This window comes from Lathyrus oleraceus, chromosome 4 (assembly GCF_024323335.1).
Source record: "Lathyrus oleraceus cultivar Zhongwan6 chromosome 4, CAAS_Psat_ZW6_1.0, whole genome shotgun sequence".
Lineage (NCBI taxonomy): Eukaryota > Viridiplantae > Streptophyta > Magnoliopsida > Fabales > Fabaceae > Lathyrus > Lathyrus oleraceus.
Window position 1 is genome coordinate 490,642,861 of NC_066582.1, and position 15,510 is coordinate 490,658,370.

Here is a 15,510-nt window from a genome sequence, read left to right on the forward strand (position 1 = left end):
ATCATCGTTAGTAAAAGTATTACCGAGAGCAATCAAGTGATTTGTCAAGTGTACAAATCTATTTTGTAACGCGATGATAGATTCTTCAGGCTGCATTTTGAACATCTCGTACTCTTGAATTAAAGTATTCAATCTAGATCTCTTCACTTCAATGGTTCCTTTATGAGTTTCTACCACTGTATCCCATATTTCCTTTACGGTTGCATATTGAGAAACATGAAAGAATTCATCCATGCTAAGTGTACTTTGAAGTATGTTGATTGCTTTCTTATTGTAAAAGACTTTTTTCTTATCATCTTCATCCCATGAACTCTTAATCTTCGGTGTTCCAACCCCATTGACAACACTTATAAGAACAAACATAGCATTTTCCACAACATCCCATATTTCTTCTCCTTGCGTTTCCAAATGAGCCTTCGTGCAAATTTTCCAAAAATCAAAGTATTCACCAGAAAATAGTGGAGGTTTATTGTTGTTGCCACCATCTTTGAAAACTGGATTTGCACTCGCGGAAGCTATTCTAGATCTCTAGGAACATGTTACCTATAACCTGCCCTAATGCCAATTGTAAGTAGTGATTGCACCTAAGAGGGAGGTGAATTAGGTACTTTGATCAATTTTCGGTTTATTGAAATTATGCTTTTAACTTTCTGAATTGGTGATGATTAGAAAGCAGTAAAGTGAAGAAAGATAAAGAACACGACAATGTATCATGGTTCCCCTCACAATCCAAGAGTACTTCAATCCCCTTACGCAATAAGAGATTTTACCATCTGTTTAGAATATTGTGCAAGCCTATCCTACCCATTATACAAAAGTTCATAAACAAATCAATAATGACAACCCCCTTATGATATCTACAAAGTGAAACAAGAGAACAACCCTCTCTCATTCACTCTCTTACTTCCAACAATCCTGGACAACAAGGTATTCCACAATAATCTGAATTTTTACAAGAGTTTGAAGTTTGATAACAATGCATATCAATTACTAGAATTAATCTTCTTTATCAAGTAGGAAATTCACAATATGTTATACAAGTGCTCAATGATTTATAGTGTTGAAAATTTCAGAAATGTAACGAAAATGTATGCAGTAAGTTTCAACAAAAGTTTGTATGGCAAGACACTTGATTTGAAAATGAAGAAGTAATGAGTATGAATTTCTATGAGAGAGATGAGAATTCAAAATTTGATATGAAGTTTATTTATGGTACCTACAAACATTTATGAATGTGTATGAATGTATGAAAAGATTTCATGCTTGAGGGATGCAAAGGTTAAAATCGGTTACACCACAAGTGGTGTAATTTTTTTTTTAAATTTAGCATGTGTAACCGGTTACCAGAAATGGTGTAACCGGTTACACCTGCCATTGGCAACCAAAGAACTTAAAATCATGTATGTTTAACTGGTTACTAGGAAAGGTGTAACTGGTTAGACCTGTTATGAAATAGAAAATTAGTTTAAAAAATGAGTTCAAATAAGTTTCAAAGTGGTTTAAAGTGAATGCTGCATATGTAAATGATTAACAATATTTTTCTTGAGCACTTAATAATTAACCTTAAGAATATTGATCAATCAAAAAGATCTAAAGCGGGTCTTCATAAGTTGAATAAAATTGGAAATGTGATGCTTTAGCTTTAACATGAGGCTTTTTCCATTCTTTTGCTACGAGCAATTTCTTCTAACTTGTCTTCATCAAAACTAATAGTTGAAGAAACTTATTTTCACATTCATATTGTCGTCGCAAAGTCTACAATTTGACAACTTTGTCTTTCTCACCTCCTTCATAGTATTTGAAAAGAATATATCATGCCTCATTCATTGATTTAGCATGAGGGGTCTTGTCAAAATTTACTGAATATACCGCCGATTGAAAGCAATATGTAGCCTTACAATCTTTCTTCTTCGCTTCCTTGTGTGCGACTCTATGAGTATCGGTTGTATTCTCAACAAGCTCAAGGATGCTATTAGTAACCAGTTCTTGGATTTCATGAAAACCAAATAGAGATTGCATTTGTTTTTTCCATCGGATCCAATTCTTACTGTCAAGAATTGGAAGAGAATTCAGAACTTCATTAGTATCATTCATCTATGCAATAATTTATTAACAATCCACAATCCCAGGAACACGATCGCTGACGTGTGATTCTCGAAAACACGATTAAGAACCTAACCGGAGCTCTAGATATCAATTTGTTAGTGCGTGAGGCACTTTTAGAGAGGAGAGAAAAGAGAGAATATGAAAATAAGGATTACATAATTTAAAGAATGATTGTGTTCAAACTGATTTGCATTGCAAATATTCTAGTTTTTTCTACCAATGGGATTTGAATTCGGTACCTAAACTTATTAAGTGAGATTCTTAACCATTGTACTAATGTTTCTTTTGTTTATAATATTTTCATATTAAATATATAATACATAGTAACTTATTTTTTTTACATTTATTTTTACTTTTCATTCTCTCAAAATTCTAGCTACCTCTACCAAAACACAACAAAAGAACATTAGTATCAATTAACTCAAATCCAAATACCGATATCTAGTTTCCTATAAGAAAAGATAATTAATAGAATAAATCAAAATATTATCAGTACATAAAATGATAAAAATTATATTTTGATAGAAAGAAAATCGAAGATAATCCAAAAGAAAACTTTCATGTCAGCATCTAAAGATATATTTAACAAAACATATATATTATACATAACAGAAAAGTGCTAGAGAAATTTCACTTTATCTTTTAATATATGAAAACTTAACAAAAAAAATAAAAATGCAAGCTTCAGAGTTGCAATATAGTGCATCATTGAATATTTATATAGGCACATACCAAAGTTATTTGATATCAATTAGCACTTAAATCAACAATTTGATTCACTTTACTTCGGGTATAAATATGTTTGTTTGTTTGAGCTGAAATCAATTTTACAAACAAGTTTTTGTTTTAATTACCAAGTATGAGAACTGTGTGCTTATGTAATAATTTTCATTTTGGCAAGGTTGTTAGAAAGTTGTACGCAGAAATCAATTTAATTAATTCACTTAATTATCATTAAGTACACCTCATAACTGTCAAGTTGCAATTACATAAATTCATAGAGTTGAACGATAAAAAAATAGAAATTAAATTAAATAAGCTATTATGTATTATATATTTAACATGTAAATATTATAAACACAAGGGAGAATAAAAAAAATTAATTTACAAGGGTGTAAACCAAATATCGCTTACATTGTAGGGATTGTCGTATATTTAACCCATATTTTTATTATAAATTTTATAAAATGTTTTGACATTTAATGTTAAAAGAACAAAGTTAATAGGACTAAACTAATCTTCGAGAAAAAAATAGTTTGGGTGTTTTTAAAAGAAGAATATGACATGTCGTTTTGTAATTATATAAGAAAAAAAGGGAAAAAAATAATTGGGTTACCCACTACCCGACTCAATCCAACCCATAAGTTAACGATTTTACCCAAGTCGATCCAATAATGTTATGAGTGGTTATTTTACTTCACCCAAACCAATATACTCTACGTCGTTTAAGTTTTGGTTAAACTCAATCCAAATTTACCCATATACACTCCTAATTAAGAGTAACATATCCAAATCTATTAAACCATTGATTCCTAACAAATTTCTTTTTAGTTCAAACATATACCTCACACGAGAAATTAAGAATTCTTTGTCGTTGGACATCTTTAGTCTACTTTAACATTTATCATTACATAATTTATTATTTCTTGGTTGCACTTCTCAAGATAAAATTTTCATGGAAACATATAAAAGAGATATTAAATTATTGAGAAATTATATTAATGTATGTCTTGTTAGAACAAGCAACCACAAGATTGGTGAAACAATGGTGAAATAATTTTTTATGTGGAGAGGGAAATAGGAGAATTGTAAGAGAGAGAGAGACAGAGAGATAGAGAATTGAGGGTGAGATACTATATTTTTATTAACCAGGGTGAAAGTGCATCCTAAACACTTATCTACATGTTACAAAATGATTGTAATGCTATTTGACCAAGTACAATAACAGAAAATACAAAAACTTTGGCTTGTAACCTGTTACCCCAAAATGTGTAACCGGTTACACCTGACACCTAAAATAAAATAAATTAGTTCAGTTTCAATGATAACCGATTACACCATTTCTGGTAACTGGTTACACCTTTAAAAAATCCAATTCTCTACTACTTTAAAGCATATCAGCATCAGCTGTAACCAGTTACCAACTTGTGGTAACCGGTTACAACACTTGAATTACTACATAAATTGCAACACACCGCCTTAATTTAAGTGTTGCAAGTCTACCATACACAAGTTCATCTTCAACCTCTTGAATACATTATTTTTGACCCATTTTGTTAGCAAATCAGCAACTTGGTCCTCACTTCTGCAATATCTTAATCGTAACCTTCCATCACCAACAAGTTCCCTCAAATAGTCACTACAACAAATACCATTTTTCATGACGAAGCTTTCACCTCGAACAATAGAAAACCGAAGTATAAAGTCAATGCGCGTTATTTTTTATTATTTAAAAAAACATATATTCCCTCAATTTTTCATAACATTGAGGTGAAAAACCAACTCAATGAAAACTTCGATTCCCAGATATTGCAGTTTATGATTTTATTTGTTTATAAGTGTAAACAAAATATATTCGATTTTCTATTTAAGCGAGACATAAAATAATACGATTTACTATAAAAGCACTCGTCAAACAGATTTTACCCTAATTCTTACTTATATGAAGCCGCCTCAAACTCGCAAGCATCATTCTTTTGGATGGATTGCAAGACAGAAAATATTTTCAATGTTCTTCTATCTTGAACAAAACATTTTTCCCTTGCAATCTATCTCACATAATGGTGTTGATATTGTCGTTTTTGTATTTTTGGAATAACCCTCAGTTAAAAAAGGGAGTTTAACCTTTGAAGAGTACTCATTTGATAAATTGCAAGTACAGAAAATCATTCTTGTTTTAAAAAAAGTTGTTTTAAAGGGTATTCAACAAAATTTGGATATTACCGAAGATTTGTTATAAATAATGTATTCTAATATTTTGTGTAAAAAATGTAATTTAAAAAATATATATATTCACATCAGTTTTATGATAAAACTGATGTGTTTAATTATCATATTTTACTATAAAAACAATCGTTAAACTGATTTTACCATAAGACTAGCTTATATGTAGCCGTCCTGAAGAGATATTCATCAAAACATCATTTTATCCTAGAGATCTGTTGGAAGCATTTTTTTGAATATTTGTTGGAAGAGATATTCACCACAGTCTATTTGATCATGAGTTGCTACTACAAATCTATGGGATGGATTACAAGTGAAGAAAACGAAAATTCTCATTGGAAAACAGATCTCTAACATCTTGCATGGGACCTAGGGCATGGAAAATAAAAATTCTCATTGGAAAACAGATTTTACAATGTAATTTTAATATTTTGTGTAAACAATGTAATTAAAAAAATCAGCTTATTCACATCGGTTTTCTTCGTGACCGAGGGGATAGTTAAATGTTTTTTTACTATATTCAACGCCTTTAACAAATCTTTGTCGTTCGTTTAATGTTTATCAATGCTCAAAATCTGCCACTAGTGATCCGCGTGAAACCTAAGGGACATTCATTATAAAAGCATGTTAAATATTGAAAATCTAACCTATATCAAACATGAAGCTCTTGAAACATAAAGACATTTGGAAAAGTTCTCTAAGATGGATTGCAATAGCAGAAAATCACTAGGGTTTAAGGTTTGTTTTCTTAAATATTTATTTGAGCACAAAATCATATATTTAATTATTGATTTTATTTATCTAACTCTTATTTTATTTTGCTTCAGAATCAAATGCGTGCAAGATCCATAGAGAATAATCTTGCATCCAACATTTAATTTTTCCCAAGATTCAATAATTCGAAGATATAAAATCTAGATCTTTAGTGAATTTGATTTTTATCCAGATTCCTAAGAAATTTGATTTTTATCTATATTTTTAGGGAGTTTGATTTTTATTTTAATATTTTGTGTAACCAATATAATATTTTAGACAAACAATATAACAATTAAAGAAAAAAGAAATAATCATATCCCTCAGTTTTCAAGACAAACCGAGATATAAGATACGCTAGTTTTGAAAATAAAAAAAGTGTTGTTGGTTGGGTTCGAACCCATGTGTATATAACGTTTCCCCTCAGTTTTTAAATCGCAGAGGTGATAAGTGACGACTTTTCATGACGCCCTTCATTACCTCGCTACTACAGCCGAGGTAAAATGCATTTCACGTTTGACGTTAAAAACACTTTTTGTAGTAGTGAGTGAAACCTCATCTCAATGTGTTTGCTCCTCCCATGTGCAATTAATTAGGTTCTTAAAAATGTTAATCACGAAAACATTATCAACTAAGAGTGTGACAATCTCACCCTCATTGTTGCTTAGCTCCTCCAATAGATTCATAAGTCATACGGCTTGACACGCACATAACAAAGCGGAAACCATCAATTTTTCTATTTCAAGATCTTAGAGCTTGCTTTAAACCATATAACGCTTTCTTCAACTTGTAGAACTTCAGCTCTTGGTCTTTCTCAACAAAATCAGGGGGGGTTGTCCTACATATACCTCCTATTCAAGTGATCCATTCAAAAACGCGGATTTGACATCCATTTGGTAAATAGGTCAATTATGGTTATTTGTGATACCAACGACAAGCCTAATGGTTTCAATCCTAGCAACTAGTGCAAATACCTCCTTAAAGTCTATACCTTATCTTTTCAAAAATTCATTAGCCATTAATCAAGCCTTATGTTTGATTATCTCACCTTTGAGATTTGCCTTCACTTTGAACACCCACTTCACACCAATTGTCTTCTTCCCTTTTGGTAGATCAACTAGCTCCCAAGTATTGTTTTTCTCAATGGATTCCAGCTCCTCTTTCATAGCGCAAATCCACTTTGGATCACTTAAAGCCTCTTTCACATTAACGGGTTCGGATTCGGCCATAAGTACAAAATGGATAAAATCACCATCATCATTGACCTCATTGTCACGAAACAGCTCATAATTTGTTTCTGAGGCAAACCCCTTTGCCTTGTTAACCTCTTGAAATTTCCTTCATTTCGGGCTTTGACGGCATGTTGTTATGTCCTTCTTGCTCTTGCTTCCCTTCATACTCATAATGGCGGCTTCCTCTTCACCCAATCGGTCATTTGTATCATTCAATCGGCTACAACCCAAATTTTTGGCATTCTTTGAGTTAGTGCAGCTACTCTCCCGCGGATGTTTGGTGCTACAATTTTCTTTTGTGATCATTACCAAGAGTGTATTTTCTTCATCAAACTCGTGTCTTGCAACCTTGGCTTCATCCACTTGAGATTCCTTCTTGTTCGCATTGCATTCTTTCGCAAAATGACCGAACCGCTGACATTTCTAGTATTTCTTCTTGCTCTTGTCAAACCTCTTTCTTTCACCTCTAAAGTTGCCATGACCATCATGTTTGTAGCTGATTTCACCTCTTTAACACATTGAATTCTTTTAATTTTGGGACTCTTTTCCACCAAAATTTTGAAAATTCCATTTGTTCTTCAAATGTCATTTTCCTTTCGCTCTCTTGTCCTTCTCATTAAACCAAGCTTGCAAAGCGATCTCCGCCTTTTCCTTATTGTTGTTCATCTCCTCCATCATTTGCTCATGATCCTTAAGAGAACTTTGCAACTCCTTTTTGCTCATCGTCGCAAGATCCTTTGACTCCTCAATCGCCACAACTATATTGTCGAATGTTGGTGTTAAAGAACGCAAGATCTTAGCAACAACATACTGCTCTGTAATGGTTTCTCCACATGTCTTCACTACATTCACCAACCGAGTGATTCTTGTTGCGAAATCATTAACTGTCCCTTTTTTCTCTATTTGAATCAATTCGATTTGTCGTTTGTGAGTTTGTAACCTCACCACCTTCGCTTTGTCAGTCCCTGCATAAGCTTTCTCTAAGATCTCTCAAGCTTGCTTCGACGAATCGCAATCACTAACTTTCTCAAAGTTGTCGCCATCAACACATTGATGAATCAAGAACAACGCTTTGTAATCCCTTTTCTTCTCTTCTTCTCTTCTTTATGTGTTGCTTGTTGCGCTTCAGTAGCATTTTGAAAAAGAGGAGTAACACCATTCTTGATCACCTCAAAAACATCTTGGTAGCCAACCAACACATTCATTTGCTTACACCACTTATCGTATTTATTTGCATCAAGAATGGATATATTTGCAGGGATTCTTTCATTGAAAATCGAATTTATGTTGCACACAAGGTGTTTGTGGATCTGAACCAGGCTCTTGATGCCAAATGTTAGAACAAGCAACCACAAGATTGGTGAAACAATGGTGGAGTAATTTTGGATGTGCAAAGTTAAAAAGAGAATTGAGAGAGAGAGAGAGAGAGAGAGAGAGAATTCAGGGTGAGATGTTATATTTGCATTTATCAGGGTGAGAGTGCACCCTAAACACTTATATACATGATACAAAATGATTGAAATGCAATTTAACCAAGTACAATAGCACAAAATAATAAAACTCGGACTTGTAACCGGTTAGCCACCTAACACTAAAAATAAAACAAATTAATTTAATTTCAGTGATAATCGATTATACAATTTCTAATAATTGGTTACATCTTCGAAAAATACAATTTTCTACTACTGTAAAACATACCAGCATTAGCTGTAATCGGTTACCGACTCGTGGTAACTGGATACAACACTTGAATTACTCTATAAAATCTAATATGATACAATGGAACCTAAGTGTTGATCAATAGCTGAACACTAAAATTATATTTCTAAAATAAATTTAATATGATACAATGGAACCTCAGTGTTGATCAATAGCTGAACACTAAAATTATATTTCTAAAATAAATTTTTTTGAACAAATTTCTATTTGGATATTATACAAAGGTTCTCGATACTAGTTTCACGTCGCTCTCATTAGACTATCATATGAAAAGAGATAGGAACCAACTGGGATGTACGTTAGTGTATTAGAATCATGCAGCCGCTGTTCATATTACAAGTGATAACCACGGTATAATTAATGGCTCAAAAGTCACCATCCTAAATTTCATTCGTTAACCCTTTAATTGATACTGTATCATTCACCTTAATTGATACTATTCATTTCTTTAATATTGTTTAATTAAGTACCTAGCTGTATAAATTGGAGTGGTTTGAAGCCAATTTCATTCCATGTATAATTGATACTATTCATATATTTTATGGTGTTTTTAGAGAATTTGAATTATTTAATTTAATATTATAAAATCATCTAAAATTGTATGTTTAATTATAATAATATGTATTTTATTATAATATTTTAAATAATATATTAAATTATTTGAGAAGTAAAATTTATAAAAAATTTATAGGATTGTTTCTATAAATTTTACTTCTCAAATAATTTAATATAATATTTAAAATATTATAATAAAATACATATTATTATAATTAATCATATAACTTCAGATGACTTTATAATATTAAATTAAAAAAATTCAAATTCTCTAAAAAAAACATAAAATATGTGAATTTAATGGTGATACACACTATAGGTTTATAACTATAATTATTCAATAAAAACTCGCTATCATTTTAAGTATGTCTATTTTATAAATGTTTTTTAAATTAATCACCTTATGCTATACTATAATTGGAAATTAGTATAAAACTAATTTATGTTGACAAGCATATTATTTTTTTTTCTAAATATATATTAGGATTAAACATTAAGATTTTCTGATTGTTTTGAAATTAAATATTATATATCAAATTTTTTTAAAATATTAATTTTTTTAGAGTATGATATAAATAAACATTCAAGCAATCTAAGTCAAAAATGAATCCATAAATCAAGCAGATGATGTTGAAAAAAATTATTACTCCCTCCATTTATATTTTTTTGGTTTTTTTTTTTTACCATTGTCATTTTTGTAAGAAAAATTGTATTCTTATTTATTTTCCATCTATAAAGTTTGATGTTATATTAATTACTTCTTTTACTCAATGTAATATTAATATTTTTGTTCAATAATACTCTTAAAATTTTATTGCAAAGAGACACATAAGTATAATGAGATATAATTATTAAGGGTAAAGTAGACTAAATATAAATAGTTCCATCAAAATAAAAGCATTGATTGTATTAGTAGGTGTGAAATAATAAAATGGTAATTAATATAAAATATAAAATATCACATAAAATTTTATTATACTAATTCAATATATACATTTTTTTAATTTATATATTTGTGTATTATTATAAAATAGTATTACGGTGAAATCTAGAGTATAAGAATAAAAGAGAGAAGAAGAGAATGTAGATTCAAATGTTATAATATAAGGAATTTATATGAATATAAAATACAGTATGTTTGAAACATTAAAGAAAAAGTTAATAAAACTGAATGGAAGGGAGTAATGAATATCACATACATTTTATTATAATGATTCAACATACGTTTTGCTATTTTTTAAATAATATCATGACATATTTAAATGGTGAAATCTAAAGGAATAAATATAAAATGCATGGTATCTATTTCTTAGATAAATAAGTGTTGTATGCATCAATCGTATTAAAATAGTATGATATTATAAACAATTCATGAATATTGTATGATCACAAAAATATTGTGATATTTTAGGTGCAACTAGATAATATGTAACACTTGGGTTTGATACAAGTTGGTTGAGTTGCAGGACGACAAAATAGATGTCGGGTCTGGTGGTAGTCAAATAGATTATCTGACCTATGAGTCTACGATATTCTGTAGTGTAGAGTCGTGATCGGGAGGAGAGGTGGTGCAATGAAGTTTTAATGACAGTTTATAAGGACCGGGAGAAGGTTTAGCAGTAAGCATACTTGTTTTCTTTAGTAAATCAAGAATATAGTGACATTGATTAACTAAAATACCAGATGGTGATCGTGTCACTTGAAGGCCGAGAAAATATCGAAGAGGTCCAAGATCTTTAATATAGAACTGGATTTGAAGAAGAAGAGATTTGCCATCTTGGATTTCTTGAAGGTTATTTCCTGCTAAGACTAAATCATCTAAATAGATTAATAAAGTTGTGAAACTATCATTGCAAGATTTTGTAAATAAAGAGTAATCAACATGAGAATGAATGTAACCAATAGAAATTAAGAATTCAGGCAATTCAGAATACCACTGTCAATTAGCCTATTTAAGTTCATAGAGACTTTTAAAAAGCTTACAAACCTTTGTAGAGGAAGTGAAAGGAGGAAGAATGAAGCCTTCAGGAATGGTCATGTAGACTTCCTTGTTGAGATCCCCATGAAGAAAGACATTATTGACATCTAGTTATCCTAGATGACAATTCTTGATTGAGGCTAAGGCAAAGAGAGTCCGAATTGTTGTTAACTTAGCAATTGGTGAGAAGGTGTCAAAATAATCAACACCTTTAAGTTAAGTGTATCCTTTGGCGACAAGCCTAACTTTATACCTGTCAATAGAACCGTCAGCAAGATATTTAAATTTATATACTCATTTACAACCTATTGGTATTTTATTGGTGGGAAGATCAATGATGGTCCAGGTGTTGGTTTGTTAAAGGGCTTTGAGTTCAAATTGCATGGCTTGTATCCAATAATCATACTTGCTATCTTGTGCAAAGGTGGTAGGTTTAGGTGTAGAAGAAACGGAGAGGCATAAATTTATATATGTGGTGTTGCATTTATCATAAGATATGACGGAGGAAAGGGGGAAAGGAGGTGTGGAAGAATTAAGGGAAGTTGGGGAATTATAGTGGAGAAGGTTGTAGTGGTAATTGTTAAGATAAGAGGGAGGTATTGTTTGCCTAGTGGAACGTCTAGGGTTGGGTGAAGGAGGGATATGAGTTGGTGTTGGTGTAAGTTCTAGAGGCCAATTCGACATGTTAACCATTGTAGTATACTTCGATTACAACATGTGAACAGACTTCGACGACATACTAAAATTCTGTCGAATTGTCGAATCAACAAGCTACCCTTCGATCATACTAGAGTTCGATCCGATATCTTACATCATGGATAAGTCAGGGATACTTTTGAAAAGAGCTTATCACTAAAGAATGTTATTTGTAGCAAGGAATCACGAAACTATCACAAATAAGTTTAAGCCATTGGATTATATACCATTAGAGTAAAAACATGACACGATTAAAATTAAAGGGTCCCATCCCACTTCACTGCATGTTGCGTGTGCAAAACAATCACGAGAATATACTTTGTTATACATATCATTATCCTTTCTTTAATTCTTTAAATGGTAGTATAAAAGTTTCCGAATGTCACAAGAAAATTATTCGCATAGAAGTGAACTATATTACCAGTTTTCATTCTATTAACTTCCTTGTATATCTTTCTATGTTATTTTTGGCACAATAAATTGCACAAAATGTCCATTTTCTTAGCATCATTAGACTTATATATATATATATATATATATATATATATATATATATATATATATATGTTCATAATACAGGTTGACAGCCAATTCTAGCAATTCTTTTCTTCCGGGTGACAATTATCCTTCTTGGTTAGCCTATACATGTTAAGGACCTTCGGTATTATTCCAAGTGCCTGAAGATAGTAACCGTGGAATGAAAGGAGTAACTTTATAAGTTCTGTATTCATCAACAAATGAGAACCTGGAAACTGAATATCTAACTAGTGCTTTGATCATTAATTACACAAAATTGATCACTATCTAAATTTACATGCGAGACACAATAATATTGTTTGATGATGAAGATTGGCAAGACAAGGTGGAGATATTTGTAGCTATTGGACATGGATTGGCCACTAAGGGGATAACTGTCTATCTAAATCACTTCTATGGAAGTTGAGCCATCAATAGTCAATACTTGAAGTGGAGCTGCAACCTTCACCTGAGGTGTAGTGTACTATATATTTTGTATCTATTGCCTTCAATTTTGTATCTACTATATATATTCATGAGATAACAACTTTGTGTATGACAAATTTATGGTTTGATTAGAGTTAGAAATTTGTTGTGTGTGATTTACTTCCATAAAATAAATGCAATATAAAAAACAATAGAATGATTGTTTATGAAGTTGTAAAATTACAGACAAGTAGATTATCTTAGAGGACTACAGAAAATCTTTAATATCATAGTATCAGTCACACTTCTTACTCTTATTCATAACCATAATAAAAGATAAACTTAGTACAAACTTCATAGCACAAAAATAAAATATATCTATACTATAGCAAAGACATATACCAAAGAAGAGGCATTGCCTTGTCCATAAAGAGTACATAAATATAACATTCAGACAATAAACAACATTATTTCAAATATATAGATATATATATCAATAACACACAAACTAGACATGACTATAATATCTCTTATCATCATGAAAGAAGATTACTTCCGGGCTTAAGGAGCATCATTGCTATTAGGTGCGACATTTGTGTCATCGGTACAAAACTTACCATACACACCCCAAAAGTAAGGAGTACTCAAGCACATGCTATACAAAATCATACAATCTACGCACTTTCCAAATTTTTTAGATTTGTAAATACCACTATCTTTCTTCATCCGATTAGTTCTTCCGACTTCCTCAGCACTATAACCATTCAGAAATATTGCCACAAGAAGAAGAAATAGAACAAGTGAAGTAGTGGTTTTGCTCATAGTGTACTTTTTTTAAAAGGCAAACTAAGAATATAAAGAAAAGAAAGATAGTACAACCAAAGAGAATGAGTATTTTCTGATTTCTTCTTATGGATATTGTTTTGCATGGAATGAAATTGGCTTCGAATGATTCTAATTTATAGAACTATTGTAGTGTTGTATTTAAATATAAATTATTTTATCTTTGTTTTATTTTAACCGTTAATTAATTTATATAATTATTTCGTTGAAAATAATTCTTTATCAACTTAAAATCACTCCAAATGTTATAAACTTGTGATTTGTTTTTATGATTGTAGTTTAAGAATGACTAGTTAATTAACTGAACAAAATTAACCGAATAAACAGTTCTATCAATTAAGGTAAATGATACAACATGCATGAGTGATTAACAAATGAAAACTTATGATGTCTTTATGTCATTAATTATAAATTTATCGTTGCCTATCCTATGAAGTTTGCATGCCTTCAACACACCACGTGTTTCATTCTTTTATCATATGACATGATAATTGAGATGACTGTGAAACTAGAATCAAGAAATTGAAATTCTTTCAAAAAAATCTACTATTCCCAACAATAACCTTTCACAATAACTTTTAAAACTTTAACTATGCACTTGTCATTATTTATCATATGGACAGAGATATGCACAGCTCCAATACACTGCAACCCACATGGTTTCTTTAATCATATGCCAATGTAATTGAGAGGGATGTGGAACTACTATGCTGAACATGCAAATAGAAATTTGTCAATTTTTTTATAAGATTGTCTGTAATTTATAATTTACTAGACATTTACATTGCACCTGATATCCGTCGGCAAGATCAAAGATCAAATTTATAGGATTGTTTCTATAAATTTTACTTCTCAAATAATTTAATATAATATTTAAAATATTATAATAAAATACATATTATTATAATTAATCATATAATTTCAGATGACTTTATAATATTAAATTAAAAAAATTCAAATTCTCTAAAAAAAACATAAAATATATGAATTTAATGGTGATACACACTATAGGTTTATAACTATAATTATTCAATAAAAACTCGCTATCATTTTAAGTATGTCTATTTTATAAATGTTTTTTAAATTAATCACCTTATGCTATACTATAATTGGAAATTAGTATAAAACTAATTTATGTTGACAAGCATATTATTTTTTTTCTAAATATATATTAGGATTAAACATTAAGATTTTCTGATTGTTTTGAAATTAAATATTATATATCAAATTTTTTTAAAATATTAATTTTTTTAGAGTATGATATAAATAAACATTCAAGCAATCTAAGTCAAAAATGAATCCATAAATCAAGGAGATGATGTTGAAAAAAATTATTACTCCCTCCATTTATATTTTTTTGGTTTTTTTTTTTTACCATTGTCATTTTTGTAAGAAAAATTGTATTCTTATTTATTTTCCATCTATAAAGTTTGATGTTATATTAATTACTTCTTTTACTCAATGTAATATTAATATTTTTGTTCAATAATACTCTTAAAATTTTATTGCAAAGAGACACATAAGTATAATGAGATATAATTATTAAGGGTAAAGTAGACTAAATATAAATAGTTCCATCAAAATAAAAGCATTGATTGTATTAGTAGGTGTGAAATAATAAAATGGTAATTAATATAAAATATAAAATATCACATAAAATTTTATTATACTAATTCAATATATACATTTTTTTAATTTATATATTTGTGTATTATTATAAAATAGTATTACGGTGAAATCTAG